Here is a 5,974-nt window from a genome sequence, read left to right on the forward strand (position 1 = left end):
TGGTAGGAGCAGGGGGTGGGACTGTAAAAATACGATTTGCAGCATGTGGGAGCTTTGGCGAAGGTTGGCGGACAGGTTGTAAGAGGATGGCTCTCTCTTCTGGGAGTCAGGGAGGGCTTCCCAAAGTTTTAGGAATGTCCCAAATGTTCTGGGAGAGTTGGCAAGTATGTTTAAAATGTAGTGTGCAATTTAACATACAGAATAAGAATAGATACATAGAACTGTACCTAACAGGCAGAAAAATAAAAGTTGTACAGTGCCACTGTTTATAGATTCATATAGGGGAGTTTACTATGGTTCATTATAACTGGGCCATGTTTCCCTTAAAGCCCCATCTAAATGGTGGAGTATAATCCAGTAAGAATCCAATAAATCATCATCATCATTTATTTATATAGCGCCAACATATTCCGTAGCGCTTTACAACTGGGAAAAAACATAGTAAACTAATAAACAAACTGGGTAAAACAGACAAGAGGTGAGAAGGCCCTGCTCGCAAGCTTACAATCTATTGGAAATGTCTGAGATGACAAGGGTTTTATTTCCTTTAGTAAGAGGAAGACTGTTGTGCCCTAGGATGGAATGTGCCCTTTTAAATCATGATGGTTTACTATAGTAGGATTTTTTATTCAATTTGCACTGAAAGCCACAATCAATGTTAGGGAAAGTAAATATATCAGAGATTTAGGCTATAAAGAAATGAGGCTTTAAAATATTAAGTACTAAAGTGTCTCCTCTGCTTTATTTCCAGGAAAATTCTATTAGGCAATTACTATTAAACACACCATAACTGCAAAAATACAGATATGGCAACAAAGCTTTCATTAATTTCTACATCCTGGTTCAGATTTAAAGCAAACTCTATCAAATGATAAATGTGCCACACACCAATATTTGTATTAGCTGGAAAGACTTTTACCCATCAGATAGCAAATTAAACTGTCACTTTTACACACCATTATAATATTTCAACAGCAGTGCTATTTTTTCATTTTTACATTAAACATATTGCATTGAATAATCCCATACAAAGTGATGGTCAGATATTCAAAAAACTTTGACATTCAGTGCCTGTGATGGATTTTCATTATCCTGCAGAAACATTGGCATGCCAATCAGAAAGTAATGTAATAATTCAAGCATAAGAATTGACTGTCTAACAAGCATGACTTCACTCAATTCTCATCTATTACAATATGATCAATAGAACACAGTATAGTATTTGCTGTAGATGGATTTGTAACATTGGAGCCACCAAATGTATTTTTCAAAATATGCTTTTTTCAGCTATATCAATATATTTGTCCCAGGACAGACTGCCAATCATATTGAACTTTTCCTTAGCCCTGGAAAGAAATATTTACCTTTGTTGTAACATTGTAGATGGATATATAATTTTATGTTTATTCATGCAGTATGTGAATTTATAGGCATAAGCCAATGTGGGCGAATCATTATTCTACTGTATACGGAGCTGTAATGATCAGTTCTGTAATGGAGTATAATGCCATTGGATGCAGTGTTTCGCTCCAGCTCAATTTTTCTAATGCTTGATGTCCTCAGGTGGCATCCCAATATAGCTTAGCAATGCCTATCAGTTTGCCAATCACATATCCGGGGCTCTGGGAAGAGAAAGGAACAAGTGAGTAACATTTAAAGTAGTTTGGGTGGTAGTGCAGCTTTAATATATGTTTATAATAACAAAATTATATTAGTTATGTCTATTTTGCACGCAGCGGCTAGACTGATTTTCCTTACAAACCGTTATTCCTCTGCTGAGCCACGCTGTCAGTCTTTACATTGGCTGCCTGTATTTCAGTAAATCCAATATAAAATTCTTCTACTAACATACAAGGCCATCATCAAAATTGCACCGACATACATTTCCTCACTTGTCTCTAAATATCTCCCAACTCAGCACCTCCGTTCTGCACAAGATCTACGTCTCTCCTCCACTCTCATCACATCCTCCCATTCTCGGTTACAGGATTTTTTCCGGGCTGCACCTAATTTGTGGAATTCCCTCCCACGCACAGTAAGACTTTCTTCTAGTCTTCAAACCTTCAAGCGTTCACTGAAAACCAACCTCTTCAGACAAGGTTATGATATTCCTCAACCATCATCTTAATTTCCCTAGATTACCATATTACCATCCTCTACACTGCTAACGCAAGACAACAACCTTCTGACCAACATTGCAACACACATAGCCCACTCAGTATTTTTACCTTTGCAGTCTGGCTGGTCCATTGTGCAATATGATGTAGCACATGCCCTTGTGTTTCAAACTCCCATTGTCCTATAGATTGTAAGCTTTCGAGCAGGGTTCTCTTACCTCTCTGTCTGTATGTATTACCCAGTATTGTCTTATTAATGTTTGTTCCTATTTGTAAAGCGCTACGGAATTTGCTGGCGCAATATATAAATAAATGTTGATGATGATGATGGGGTAATATGCAGTTTATTAAAATGCAGGCCAATGACCTTCCAGTTTATTCAGACTCTATCTCCTGAATGCCCTCCTCCTCACTTTTGTAATTCCCAATACTACAGTGATTGAGCAGCAAGAGATAAACATGAGCTCCTGTTAGCGCTGTTTTACAGACTTCTCCAACACAGCATCAATGCAGAAGGAACAATATTCAAGCCCACTTAGCTGAGCTGAATTGCCATCCTTCGAACATATTTTTTACACAAATTATTAATTATCATGCATACATTATTTAGTAGGATGTGGTGTAGAAAAAACACTATGTAGAATGTAGTGGGAAAATATTAGATCGCTATATATGTGTTAACTTTATACCTTTCAAGATACAGGAAAATTGTACAGTGCTTTGAAAAGAGAGCTTTACAATAGGTTCAGCTCAAAGGGAGAGCTGTTTTAATGGTCTCTGCTGTGAATGGATGGGAGAAAGCAGGCCACCATTCCTGAGGACCAGTTCTGGTCTTCAGGCCTCCCAGACAACAGGCTCAATAGCAGGTAAAACTGTAATGTTTCAATAAAAGGGTGTGATCACCTGTGTCTCACAACCTGTGGAGAGAAGCAGGAATTCTTATGCTAACAGCGACACATTTTTTGGGGGGTAATTTGTTTATGTATTGCCCCCAAAAAATATCTATGTACTTGTTTAATCTGGCTAATAGACGTTAGTGTCACTTTCTGGCTGATGCATTACAAAGTACCGCTGTCTATCACAGACAGAGTCTTGGTAGTTTGGATGACAAACTTCAAGTGCCAGACCCAATTATTTCTTATTTGGGAAAAGACTGTTATGGTGTCAAAAATGGAGGACATGATTAAGGCCTTGCTACAGTCTATAGATGCTCAGCAGCAGACCACCAGGGTGCAGCAGTTGGCCATTGAGGAGAAAGGAGGTAGCAGCACAAAAACAGGCAAACTATAAAAGAAATGCCTCCAAAGGAGCTATGGTTAGAACAGGAGATATACAGGTTAGTCATTTTCTGAAGAAGGTGGTTGTAAGTGACAATGATGAGACCTATTTAACATGCATTGAGAGAACACCTGAGCAAGATGGCTAGCCTAAAGACCAATGGGCAGGCCACTTCACACCCTACCTTTCTGGACAATCTCAAAACCTTACTTTGATTTGAGACTTGTGGATGCACGGGACTATGACAAATTTGAGAAATGAAATCTTGAGTCGCTTGAGAATAACCCTGTACATCATGCCACAATGTGTGCACCACGGAGTGTACCTTATGGACAAGCCTCTCTGCTTCCAGATGCATAGTCTCATCAAATTCACCAAGAAGTAGCTATATCCAGAGATCCTGACACAATCACAGATTCTGGAAAGGGTCCTCATGGACCAAGATCTGAGATCCCTGCCTGTTGCTGTGCTCAAATGAGTGAGTCACGGGGAGCACAAAACAGTTGACCACCTCATGGAGATGGTGGAGAGGTATATGGTCCCTAAGGAACTGATGAGCATACTGTCAGGATCTGCCTGTAGCTTATGCATTACATGCTGCTTTGCCTGGCAGCTCCTGTCTTTTGTCTATATTATTATTGCAGCAGTACCTCTGATTACCGGAGGTGCTGCTATTGTGCCTTTCATGTTGCATTAAGGGTTAACCCATTCTCCAATTATCCCATGCACCTGGGTGTGTTCTCATTTCCCTCATATATACCTGTCACTCCCAGCACACAGGGCTGGTTATTGATGTTACACCCTGTGGTTTCTTCCTCCTGCTTTGCTCCTGTGATTATTCTGCATTGGGATCTCAACATACATTCTGCTGACCTGTTTTCATCTGTGAACCTGGTACTTTCCTGTGCATTTCCCTGTACTTGCTGTCTGGAATCTTTCCACACCTCCCGTTTACCTGCAACTGTGTATACCTGGTAATTTCTGCAAGACCATTATTACATCATCTGTTGAGACTCTTCAGCAATAAACTTGTATGTTTTTCACCTTATTCATGGCTCCTTAGCTGTATTTCTACATTGATTCGTGACAGTATAACCAGCCCCAAAACAGCTTAGGAGTCAGGTGAATTTTTTTTTTATTTCTGGGACTATTTTGTTCTGCAATTCATTTTCATATTTATTTTTGGAAAATGCGTTATCAGCCTTTGAATTGCCAAAACTACAGGCTTTACAGATGGATATAATCCTGCTACGCTCCCAGCTGTCTAAATTTTCTACCTTGCTGATGGACCCACTCAGGAGGCTGTCAGACTCTGTCTCTCCTAATGCAGAAGCAGGTGATTTGTTTCCACCAACCTTCTCTACTGTGGAATCTGTGCAAGCAGCACCTCTTAATTGTGCTCCTACAAATTTGCAGTGTACCAAGAACTATGGCTTAACTAATTCCCGGTTCACAGGTGGTCCACGCCCCATCTTTCCAAAGAGGAGCGGCGGCGCAGAATAACAAACAAATTGTGTCTGTACTGTGCCAGCAATGAGCACTTCTTACAGGACTGTCCTATCCGTAGACCACGTCAGCCTACTGATCCATCCCCTGTTGCTTCCTCTCTGCATTCCAAATTTGTTTATGCTCCACCATTTCTGTTCACTGGAATGAGACCCAATCTGCTAACTCCAGCCGCCAGCTCCAGCCACCTGTCCTGAGGTGCCAGCAGCCTCTGTCTCCTGTTGCGAGGTCCCAGACTCTGTCTCCTGTTGCGAGGTCCCAGACTCTGTCTCCTGTTGCGAGGTCCCAGACTCTGTCTCCTGTTGCGAGGTCCCAGCCTCTGTCTCCTGTTGCGAGGTCCCACCCTCTGCTTCCAGCTTGGTGCCTGCTGCCACTGTGTCCGGTCCCGAGCCTGCTGCCACTGTGTCCGGTCCCGAGCCTGCTGCCACTGTGTCCGGTCCCGAGCCTGCTGCCACTGTGTCCGGTCCCGAGCCTGCTGCCACTGTGTCCGGTCCCGAGCCTGCTGCCACTGTGTCCAGTCCCGAGCCTGCTGCCGCATCTTCTGCACCCGACTCTCCTGTTACCGTGCTATTCAGTGCCGAGTCTCCAGCCGCTGCCTCCAGTGCCGAGTCCCCAGCCGCTGCCTCCAGTGCCGAGTCCCCAGCCGCTGCCTCCAGTGCCGAGTCCCCAGCCGCTGCCTCCAGTGCCGAGTCTCCAGCCGCTGCCTCCAGTGCCGAGTCTCCAGCCGCTGTCTCTTTTCCAGAACGACAGTCCGCTCCAGAAACCTTGCTAGTCCATGCGGTCCAGCCCGAGTTGCCAGTCCATGCGGTTCAGCCCGAGTTGTCAGTCCATGCGGTCCAGCCCGAGTTGCCAGTCCATGCGGTCCAGCCCGAGTTACCACTTGGTGCTGTCTGCTCCGAGACTTCTCAAAGTGCTGTCTGCCCTCAGGCTTCTCAAAGTGCTGTCTGCCCTCAGGCTTCTCAAAGTGCTGTCTGCCCTCAGGATTCTCAAAGTGCTGTCTGCCCTCAGGCTTCTCAAAGTGCTGTCTGCCCTCAGGCTTCTCAAAGTGCTGTCTGCCCTCAGGCTTCTCAAAG

Source organism: Mixophyes fleayi, chromosome 1 (assembly GCF_038048845.1).
Source record: "Mixophyes fleayi isolate aMixFle1 chromosome 1, aMixFle1.hap1, whole genome shotgun sequence".
Lineage (NCBI taxonomy): Eukaryota > Metazoa > Chordata > Amphibia > Anura > Limnodynastidae > Mixophyes > Mixophyes fleayi.